We start from the raw sequence: 12,292 nt of genomic DNA, 5'->3' as shown, positions 1-12,292 counted from the left end.
TCCAATATCTTAAAAAAAAAAAAAAAGTGTGTGTGTGGGGGGGGGAATTGTGTGTGTGTGTGTGTGTGTGTGTGTGTGTGTTGGAATAGGTGTCACGTACTGTCATAGAAAACACAAGATAAAAAGCATATGATGAAGAGCATCCTTCCCATTCCTATCCCCAGGCTCTCTTTTTCCCCTCTCTAGATGTAATCTATATTACCACTCTCTGTGTTTGCTTATTTATTTTTATTATTTATACAGAGGGTAGCGTTTTGCAGTCCATGCTATGCACCTACGAGGAGAGCTTTCCATATCAGAACACAAACACTTCCTTCTTTCTTTCGTACAGAGGGGGTCATGGTATTCCATTGTATGAACATATCATAGTTTAGTTCATCAGTCCTCTGTTGGTGGACTTTGATACGATTTCCAGACTCTTACAATTACATACAATCTCAATGAATAACCATGTGCATAATGTCATTTCACAAGAATCAGCTGACCCATTTCATTTTTATAAAACAAACAAGATACCTCAGCCCCCGGAAATGAGGCAACAGCACAAGGTCAGGGCAAACCGCCATAGCTGAAGAGCACCCCTCCCAGGGCAGAACCTGTCACCTCGTGTCACCACTTTTCCTTTTAGTGTTTCTGCCCTGCTCGGTGGTCAAATGCACTCAGATGAAGCCTCCAGCACTTTCAGAAGCTTAACACTCACAGAGATTCCTTATCACAAGCAAGAAAGCCTGCGGAAGCCCACCTGCTCATGAGAAAACTAATGTCTTAGTCACGGTCAGTTTAGAATTCTGTCCATGCTCAGCAGGAGAGCTGGGAAGACAGGAGAAGATGTGGTAGCTTCGAAAACATGCCTCACAGTTGCTTAATGCGGGGCATTTTGTTTTTCAAGTAATTTACAGAAAGACATAAAGGAACTGTGAGAGACTCAGGCCCAGTGAGCATGGTTCTGAACACTGATGTAAACCTAGATCGGTGGTCTGAGGGACATCCTTCCACCAGCTCAGGAAGTGACTGTCTGTTTTAAATATTTATACTTATATATCCATACACTATAGTGATATGTATAACGCTTACCTAAAAGTGCAAACAGAAAAATTCCTTGCGCCAGAGGGGTCGAAATATTATAGAACTAGAAATTAATGCAATTAAGGATTGATTAGCCTTCAATGTCAAGAGCCCTCCTAAGCACGCTCAGATAAGACAAAAAGTGTCATTACAACTACAGATCACCGCGATGTACCTTCCAGCAAGAGCCGTAGTATTATACGTTTACGCAGGACTCATCTCACAGATAAAGATAAAATAATGAGATTGTGCCATCATGAAGATGAAATGTACTTCAGGGAACATTTAGCCAAACAAACTTTATTATAAATGACACTGCAGCAGGTGCACAGGATGCCTGAGCAATGTTGCACCTGTACAGGTTCACACACGGGAGCTGAGACTCAGTGATTTTGCAAGCTGATCGGTAGATGAAAAGTGATCACAGTGGGAGTGTTTACACCGTGGGAATCTGTCGAGGCTGTAAATCAGGGTGGTTCTCTTCCCCCAGAGACCCTGTTAAACATTTGCCGTATCTAAGGCTATTCAGCCAATTCAAAATAAAGACAAGGTTTGCCTGGACTATGCAAGTATGTGTTTTCACCCTTTCATGTTTACTGTGCTTTTAAATTTTTAGGTTGCTTTTGCAGACATAGATCTATTTTTCTCACTTCAGAGAAATCCTTTAAGGTAAGGTAGGAATATTATTTCTTCCCCTCTCCCATTTCAGAGATGAGGACATTTAGGTACAACACAGATGAAATATGTTGCCCCAGGACACCCAGCTACGTAATGGAAAAAACAAAACAGACTGGTTGGTGTTTTGGCTATCTGTCCTGCTCAGGACACGATGGATTGTTGGCAAAAGAGAAAAACGATTGAGCAAGGACAGAAAATCAATGAGGTGCCCCACGCAGCAGTGACCCTATGGCTTTGCACTTGTGATGCACGATACTTTAGTACTTTGACATGAAATCTGCCAACTGGTTGTGACATCATAGTTTCAAAAATATATATATACAGGAGGAACTCAGTCTCAATGGGCCAGTGAAGGGTCTTCTTTTTCCTAAGTGGATCCAATTAGTTACTATGTCATAGCAAAGTTTGAGACTGGGCTGTGCATTATTCTTATTTAGGATTACAATCTTTAGAGCTATGTTCATAGTTAGACCCTATGGCACCAGACCAGGATTCCAGGTTGTTTCCATTAAGACTCATTTATTAAAAAAAAAAAAAAAAAGAGTTTATTCATTCATGAGAGACACAGAATAAGAGGCAGAGACCCAGGCAGAGGGAGAAGCAGGCTCCCTGTGGGGAGCCTGATGTGGGACTTGATCCCAGGGCCCCAGGATCAGGACCTGAGCTGAAGGCAGATGCTCAACCACTGAGCCACCCAGGTTCCCCTTAAGACTCGTTCAAATGCAATTGCCAAAATGTAAGCCAAGCTGACTTGAAGAAAACAAGCTCATGTAACTGTGAAATCCAGGGGCTTCCCAGGCAAGGGTGGGTCAAGGGATCCAAACTGATTTTTAGGACTTTCTTGCTCTCCATATTTTTTAAGTCTAAAGACTACCCTTGTGGCATTAATATCTCCAGGCTTACAGCTCCAATTTGAATTTTGGTAAGATAAAGGGTTATTTCTCCACAGTCTGTCCATAGAAGTCAAGGGCTCCAGCTACACAGGCTTCGGTTGCATCACATGCCCATCCCTGACCCATTTGCCAGGGTAGGATCTCTGCCTGGCTTGAGTCGTGTGTCTGCCTCTGAAGTCAAGGCTGGAGTCAGTTCCACCAAATCAAATGGATTGGTGTGGGGCTTGGGATCATCAAGGAAAATGACAATTCTGTTATAAGAATAAAGAAGAAAGAGGAGACTACATGGTAGGCAGAAAATCAATGGGTTTCCACAACATAGAAGCTCGATAGCTAGATGTTGAATATATGAGTGAAGAAATGAACGAAAGATCACAGCAACTAAATCACCATTACCTTTTACCCCTGATAACACCATTTTATTTTTTTTCAAGATTTATTTATTTATGAGACACACACATACACACACACACAGAGGCACAGACACAGGCAGAGGGAGAAGCAGGCTCCATTCCATGCAGAGAGCCTGACGTGAGACTTGATCCTGGGTCTCCAGGACCACACCCTGGGCTGAAGGCAGCGCTAAACCACTGAGCCACCCGAGCTGCCCTGATAACACCATTTTAAAGAATGTAATACTAGTTGTTTTTCGTTCTCTTCTTTTACTGGTGAAACTTATAAAACACTCCATCGCTCCAAAGACAGAGGACTTTACAGATAGACTCATAGGTGTTGTCCAAGAAAATCTCTGATAACTAAATATCCTCCATCAAGCCCATATCAAAATTCTCCCACCAGAATTGCAGCCTTGTGTAATTGGGGGCAAGTGGGCTTTTTTTCATTGTCCCAGAATCTAACCAGGTCTTAAGGCTGAGAACAAAACAGAAGGTATCAAGTACTCTCATATTCAAAAGCGGACAGACAAAAGTCACTAAGAGGTTGGAGTCAGGCATCTCTGTTCGGAGCTTATCAGGAGTTGGCAGATCCTGCTGTCCTAGCAACAACCTATCCCTTCTACTCCCCAGTCTACATAAAATAGGGTGGAGGAGTTGGGAGTCTTTACATTGTAGTTGTGAGTTGGTCAAATCGCTCTTCAGGATGTTCACTGGGAGTGTTCAATGTTCATTCCCAAGCTAGGACTATAGTAAGTCTGTAAGAAACACATTCCAGCTCCTGTTGTGGCCACACTTGGCCCTCACCCACCCGCAACAGAACCAGGTCTTCCATTTAGATCTTAGGCATCCCGGAGCTTTGGCCACATCATACTTCCCTGCCTCACTAGCTTTGTTCTCCTGTCTCTTGCCTGAAATGCGCCCTGTCCCAGGACCCTGCCATCTGGGAGAAATAGCAACTCCTCTCCAAGGTGATACTCCCCTCGGAGTGTCAAGTATGATACTCCCCTTGGAGTATCAAGTATCATGTCTTTCAGAAGCTCCCCCTGTGGGAAGGACTCTCTCTCCATCTCTGGGATTCCATAGAATTTCACTCTCACTTTCTGGCAGCTGTTGCAGGTTCTGCTCTGCTACAAGAATTCCTGTCTGATCTACTCCCAGATAAGGGCCGCCTGAGGGCTGGACAGCCCCTAAGGTAGAGCCTTATTCAGCGGGGCCCAGCTTATTCTTGTACTGAATTGTAGCAAGACAGTTTTGTTTTGTTTTGTTTTGTTTTGTGAGTATTAATTTGTGTCTTGCTTATGCTACTTTAGAGAAATCAGAGAGAATACCAGGTGCTGAGTTTTTGTTTTTGTTTTTTTTAATTCTATTTTCCCTCATTCCAAGAGAGTAGTTGCCTTTGAAAACTCTTGCCTCAAAGACTAAAGAAGTGGCTTCTGAACAACCTCTCCTCCTGGCCTTTTTCTACCCTTAAAGGCTAAACTGATTGAAGAGATGATGGTGAGTGTTTGGGGGGTTGAGTAGGGCGGGAAGCAGGCTCTTAGAAGTTCTTTGTGGACAGTAGCTGAATGGAAAGGACATGGTTTCTTTGAGTAGGATCTGTACTTCATTCCCTATAAGTATTTCAAAAAAGAGTAGGTCCATGGTGCACCTAAAAAGGCCAGACTAGGAACTAGTGTCTCCAGCTTTGGCACAAAGCAGGGTCTTTCCCGGGATTTTATAGATTTAAGCAACAAGTGTATCAGTGATAACCAGGATGAACTAGAGATACTTCTATTGTCAGCATTCAAGTTCTCAAATTCTTCTGTAGTCCTCAGAGGGGAAGGAACTCCCTCCAATAAAAGCTAAAACCCTGGTAGGATATTGGCCAAGAGTTGCAATTAATTTGATTTACAGAAAAATAAAATAATACAGCTTTCTATGTTGGCTGTTGAACCAAATGCTGAATCAAAAGGGAGTTTACTCTAAGCTAGGATCATTATGTGTTGACTTGCACTGCACTGGACCCCAGGGAGAATCTGCTAAGAACACCTGGGTTTCTAATCCAGAAACAGTTCAAGTCTGGAGCAAAAAAGTGCAGGTAAATAGTATAAGAATAGAAGATGATGTCATTCAGGGATCAAGTGAGGCCCTGCAAGCTGTGGAGCTGAGAGACGCACTTTGTTTGGCTTTCCTTCTGCAAATGTGCATTTTGCAATATGGCAGCTCATAAAATAGTCATTCTTGGTCCTTGGCAGGCAACAGGCACTTATCAGAGGTTCTGATCATCATCACCCACAAATAAAATACTGGTTTAGGTACTTCCTATATAAATATGTGTGACACATGGAAGCTTTCAAAGATTTCTCAGGTAGGAGGAGATGAGTAAATGTTATGGGATGCCCTGCTATTTCTAGAAACTTTAATAACAAAAACATTGGGGTAAAAGTATGATTTAAAGTTGTGGGCCCTGGGACACCTGCGTGGCTCAGTGGTTAAGTGTCTGCCTTTGGCTCAGGGCGTGATCCTGGGGTCCTGGGATCTAGTCCCCCATTGGGCTCCCCGTAGGGACCCTGCTTCTTCCTCTGCTTCTCTCTCTCTGTGTGTCTCTCATGAATAAATAAGATCTTTCAAACGAAAGACAGAAAGAAAGAAAGAGTAAAGCCCAACTTCAGTAAGGTATTGCTATTGAGCCATTTTCTGTTGAGTGTCCTGCTGCAGCCAAAGAGCCAATCATATCAGGAGGCAGGGGGTGGCAGACAAGCAGGCTTTCCTCTTGGTCATTCTGGGAGGAGGCAGATTCTGGCTGAGGGAAGGAGGAGGTGAACGACAGGAAGGGGACAGAAAAATCCCTTCCTTTTCCAGCAGACATTGCAAAATGTGATGCATTTTGAGATTTTGGGGAGGAGAGGCAGGGCTGTACCCTCCGGGTAAAGGCAGGAGGTAGCCCCGTGAGGAATCCCAGAGCAGATGTGAGTTCTCAGAGAAGCCACAGCTAGCAGGACTATGAGTCTCTGTCCTAACCCAAATTCATTTCATTGTACCCAAACCCTCAGAGACATCGTCTTCCTTTCAACTTAGTCTTTGAGGGACTGTAAGGGACCAAGGGAAGGTTTGAGTCAGACTCACAAAAGGGCTTGATTTCTCTCTCTGATCTGAGGCCAGAGTTGGGGATGTAGTGATAAGCCCAAGGACGAGTCATTCCCAAGAATCATGGGCAATAACATTAGGCAAGAGAGCAAGGAAGAATGAAGAAGGTGTGTCGCACCTGCATGAGCTAGCATCCTACACATTCTTTTTTTATTTTAGATTTATTTATTTGAGAGAGAGAGACAGCATGAGTGGGACAAGTCGAGGGAGAGAGAGAATCTCAAGCAGACTCTGAGTTGAGCATGGAGGCCAATGAAGGGTTCAATCCCAGGATCATGGGATCACAACGTGAGCCAAAACCGAGTCAGATGCTTAACTGACTGTACCACCCAGGCACTCTGTCTGCATCCCACACCTTCTTCAACATGCCTGGGGGTTGCTTTGCAAAAACTAGGGTCTGAGATCATGCTGGTGGGGTCTGGAATCTCCTTCCTGGGAATATTAATAGAAATGTGATGATCTAAGGTTATAGTCGCAGGCCTTTGAGAGCTTCTGTGGGCTTATTGCCTGAGCAGTATCTCTTGGTGAGGCCACCTGGCCAAGGAGCCGTCATCCCATGTCCTTGGGTCCCACCTTCTTGCAAGACTCTTCCATCCCAATTTCCTGCTGCCACCTTCAAGCCTGGTCCCAAGGAATGCGGCTCTCCCTCTTCTGTTCTTGGGCCTGAGCAAGGATAAAACTACTCTTCTTAAATCTCTTGAGTATGGTATTATCTCAGCACTAAAAGAAGTCAACTCATACTCAAATTAATTTTAAATTTGACTTCAAAGGGGATTTGAAACAAATACTGAACTCTAATTATAAAAAGTTTGAATTACTTTAGGCTATATGTTTTTAATTTTTCATATTGGCAAAATATTTGCCTATTGGCAAAAATACATGATAAAAAAAGATATTATAGGCCTGCCTGGGTGGCTCAGTCCATTAAGTAGCTGCCTTCAGCTCAGGTCATAATCCCAGGATCGTGGGATCAAATCTCACATTGGGGCCCCTACTCAGTGGGGAGTCTGCTTCTCCCTCTCTCTCTGCTGTTCCTCCTGCTTGTGCTCTCTCTCTCTCTCAAATAAATAAATAAAATATTTTTAAAAAGATATTATAAATAACGCAACGTTTTTCAATATGCAAATCCAGATCCTACAGTAATTTCACTTCAGCACTGGGGCAATTTTACAGACATCCCTGAATTCTTTTTATATACTCCATCCTGTCTCCATGGGCCAAATGCCATCATATTCTCTGCCATACTGCAGTGGTGTTTTGAATGCCGCATTCTTTAATTGTCCCAGTCACCCACATTGGTGGCTTGCCCCATCATGTCCATACTATAGACCTTTTTCAGAGTTGATTAACAGTTCAGAGTAGTAGGGATGTCTGGGTGGCTCAAAGGTTGAGTGTCTGCCTTTGGCTCAGGTCATGATCTGGGGGTCCTGGGATTGAGTCCTACATGGAGTCCTGCATCCTCCCGTAGGGAGCCTGCTTCTCCCTCTGCCTGTCTCTGCCTCTCTCTGTGTGTCTCTCATGAATAAATAAATAAAATCTTTAAAAATGCATACACACACACACACACACATGCACGCACACACCAGTTCAGAGTAGACTGACACAGGAATGGCTATATAGATCCACAATACCACAAGCAACGGCATATATTTTTTAGCTCAGGGCACAGCCTAATGAGGAGCTCAATCTCATGACTGAGATCTCAACCTGAACTGAAACGAAGAGTCAGACACTAAATGTATTAAGAGGAAGACAGTTTCTCTTATATTCTGCTACTCTGTGTGCTAGATTGTATTTTCCAAAATGGCTAGAGCAATATTTTTGGGCCTACATGCTCTTCCAGAACCTATTCTTATTTCCTCTCCCCAAACCTGGGCAGGGCCTGTGATTGCCTGAATGAATAGAATGTGACAGAAGTGATACCACATGCTATCTAAGGCTAGACTACCACTTTCTACCTGCTTGCTTGTGCTCTTTCTCTCAAAATGCTCACTCTTAGAAACCATCCACCATGATGCATCTAGGAAGCTAAAACCAGCCCATGCAGAGAGACCACATGGAGAAGGCCCATGTGCACAGGAATTGAGCACCCCCCCCAAACAGTCAGCATAAACAGCAAGCTATATCAGTGATTGAGCTTCCAGATGATTCTAGGTATCAGAGAGCAAAGAAAAAGCATCCTCTCTGTGCCCTGTTGGAATTCATGACTGTCATAATTGTGAACATAACAAATAGTCACTTTACACCTTTACATTTTTGGGGTAATTTGTTACCAAGCCATAATAATTGAAATATGCTGGTAGGTTGGATATACAGATAGTGACTGAATCTATTTTTTTTTTTCATTGAATTTAGACTCCCCCCATGCACCTGGGTGGCTCAGTCAGTTAAGCATCTGCCTTCAGCTCAGGTCATGATCCCAGGGTCCTGGGATCCACCCCACACACACACCCCTGTCAGGCTCTCTGCTCAGCGAGGAATCTGCTTCTTCCTCTCCTCCCCACTCGTGCTCTCTCTCCAATAAATAAATAAAATCTTAAAAGAAAAAAAAAGAGAATTTGCACTTCCCTATTTCTGAGATTCCTTTCATGGCTGCACATACTGGGGATGGGGATGGGGCTTCAGAGGCCCTGAATTTGGAACAGTCCAGAGATATCCTTAGGAGTCAGACATACAAAGTTGGAGAATATCAATTTTGTTACTGGTACGTTGATTGGTAAATACGGCTTGAAAACTATGGTCAAGCAGGTTTGCTAATATATCAGTCCTCCATTAGACATGGTCACTCATTTGTGAGCACTGGCCCAGTAGAATAACAAAAAATAAAAAAACAGGGGTGCCTGGGTGGCTGAGTCGGTCAAACATCTGCCTTCAACTCAGGTCGTGATCTCAGGGTTCTGGGATCGAGCCCCAAGTAAGGTTCCCTATTCAGCAAGAAGCCTGCTTCTGGTGTGGTCTATGTATACGATGGAATATTACTCAGCCATTAGAAACGACAAATACCCACCCATTGGCTTTGACGTGGATGGAACTGGAGGGTATTATGCTGAGTGAAATAAGTCAATCGGAGAAGGACAAACATTATATGGTCTCATTCATTTGGGGAATATAAAAATTAGTGAAAGGGAATAATGGGAAAGGAGAGAAAATGAGTGAAAATATCAGTGAGGGTGACAGAACATGAGAGACACCTAACTCTGGGAAATGAACAAGGGGTAGTGGAAAGGGAGGTGGGTGGGGGTTGGGGTGACTGGGTGATGGGCACTGAGGGGGGCACTTGGCGGGATAAGCACTGGGTGTTATGCTACATGTTGGCAAATTGAACTCCAATAAAAAAATTTTAAAAAAATAAATCTATACATTTGGGCAAATTAAAAAAAAAAAAAAAAAAGAAGCCTCCTTCTCCCTCTACCGCTTCTACTCCAGCTCCCCCTGCTTGTAAATGCACGCTCTCACTCTCTCTCTCTCTATTGAATAAATACATAAAACCCTTAAAAAAAATCTCAGTTTTGAAAAAAAAATGGAGACTCCTGATTCCTCCTATAATGCTAGCAATTGTGGGATGATTCAGAATGTCTTCAGATTATGCTGGATTCTGAACCTCTGTGTGTTTATGTGCCAAAAGCTGTTCTACGAGCCTTTGAGACAAGAATTTGCTGCCTTATATGTGCTCTCGTCATCCTTGGTGACAATAACTGCTGCTCCATTTTTTTTCTCTCCCTTTTTTCTTTTTCTCACTCTCAGAGCCTTCGGGGAAAGATGCCAGACAGGGGGGTGCCCGCCTAGAGTGCAGTCACCAAACCACAATAGGACGGGGGTTAGAGTGTTCTTGGTTGCTAATCGTGGCCTCTGGGACTATTTCCATATGTGATTGAAATATCAATTTGAGAGAGAAGATAACCTCCTTTCATCCTGACAGCCCACACTGGAATGTCCTTGTCACTTGGTTTCCTGACTCACTGCACAAAGATGGGGAGCTCTGGAAGCCAGCCAGGCCCTAGAAGTACAAAACAGTGGTGAGAAATGCCCTCTTGTACCACCGACCTTTCTTTGCCAAGAAGGACATACTCGGCTGAGGGTTAGACGATTGTTTCTCACTATTTCTTAGGAACTTTTCTGAACTTCAGAGAATACAGAACAATGTATTCTGCTCTGCTGGGTAGAGGGGAATACAGCCAGGAGCTGGGTTCTGACTTCGCTCTGCTACCAGCTGCTCCTAGGATATTAGGCTTCCAAGTTCTTTGGGTCTTGGTTTCTATATCTTTTGATGAAAGGAATTTTTTTTCATACTGAGCTTCACAGAACCCTAGGATCCCTGGATTTCCCCTCAGACTTAATTAATTTTTTAATGAATTTATTTATGTTTGTTTGTTTGTTTATTTTCAGTGTGTGAGTAGGGAAGGGGCAGAGGGAGAGGGAAAGAGGATCCTAAGCAGACTCAACGCTGAGCAGAGTCCAATGAGGGGCTCAATCCCACAATCCTGAGATCATGACCTGAGCTGAAGTCAAGAGTCAGATGCTCACCCGACTAAGCCACTCAGGTACCCCTTCCCAGACTTAATTTAATGAAGGGCAAAAATTATGAGGGTCAAAGAATAGGCTGATAGTCTGGGATTAAGCACATCCTCCTTCCCCCTGTAACACCCAACCGCTCCAGCAACCAAACCAGCTTGGCTGTGAATTTCTACTTTATATCTAGGAATTCTAATAACAGTTTTGTTTGATCTAGGGAGAAAACTCACTGCTGATCTTTTCTCTTGCTTTTAATCCACAGAACTTAAAGAGGTCCTTAAAGAGTCCCTTTGATCTCTGGTGCCTATGATTCCAGAAGATTCCAGAAACCCTAGATGGAATCCATGGCACTAATCCTTCTTTGTGGGATTTCTTTTTCTTTTTGGTCCCATGCCATACCTGATTTTATTAAACTGAGTGGGTTTAATGAGTGGGTGACGTGGGCATTGTGATGATCAGTGCTCACCAGGGAATCAACTCAAGAGTCACTTAAGCCTACTTATCAGAGGAAACTGGTCCATCTGATTCTGCTCAGTCTCCACCAGAGTTACTTGAGTTACTTCTTCTCCTCCATGTCTCCTCCTGCGCCCCCCCCCCCACTCCCTGTCATAGTGATGTCCCTGATGAACTACTTCAAGTTGCCTTCAAAGGCAACAGATTTTGTGCAGTGGACTGCCAGGGCATTTAAAGGTACAATTCCACTCTAAAAGGCATCATATCATCTCAAAACAAGATAATCCCTCTGACTTCTTTCTCTCTGTTCAAGGACAGTGTGCTGTCACCCTAGTATCAAGGGCAGCAAACAAGGGAGACCTCCTCCCAGGTTGGGCAGCAGTGACCACGTTCAGCCATGGTATCTGCTAACCGGAGAGGTGAGGCTCCTGCAAAGTGCAAGAGCAGACAAAGTTCTTTCTTTGACCAGAGGGAATGAAGGACTGAAGGGATGAGTGACTCCCATTGATTGAAGGATCAGTAGGCATCTTTCTCATCCATGTGGATAAATAATGGCAGTGCGTACAAAGAAAGACTTGCTATCTCTGTACATGTTGGAAAGACACAAATGGCACCTGCCCCAGTTTGTCAGCAGCAGCATCTGCTGGGAAGTGCTGTCCTCCACATCAAACACCTTCTCTACAGAACACAGCCTGGCAGCCACAAGCACTGACCTGAGCCTGGACTAATGGGGTGCCCACACCACTCTAATCACTTCCTGGCCAGTAGGACATATATCATCATATGCAGTCCACAAGTTGGCTGTTTGGATTGCCACCAATAGAAAAAATACATATAGCTACCACCCATATATATATATTTTAAAAACTCTGCCTATATATAATTAAAACTTACTTTATAATGCAACAAACGTTGCCTAAATTTCAGGAAACCCTATTAGGAAACTAAAAGTGTGATTCAATAAACTGCAGAAAGAAAGTCTGCTTTGGCAAAACCCAATTCAACAAATGAATTCATTTATTCATTTATTCATTTATTCAACAGATGTCTATCGGCTCCTGTTAGGCGCCAGACATTGTGTGAAGAGTTGCAGGAAATCCAGACAGAACACAGCTCCTATCCTGAATAGGAGTATGTAACTCACACACTTACATACACACAAAAAATATA

This window comes from Canis aureus, chromosome 10 (genome assembly GCF_053574225.1).
Source record: "Canis aureus isolate CA01 chromosome 10, VMU_Caureus_v.1.0, whole genome shotgun sequence".
Classification (NCBI taxonomy): domain Eukaryota; kingdom Metazoa; phylum Chordata; class Mammalia; order Carnivora; family Canidae; genus Canis; species Canis aureus.
Note: the sequence above shows the minus strand (reverse complement) of the source record.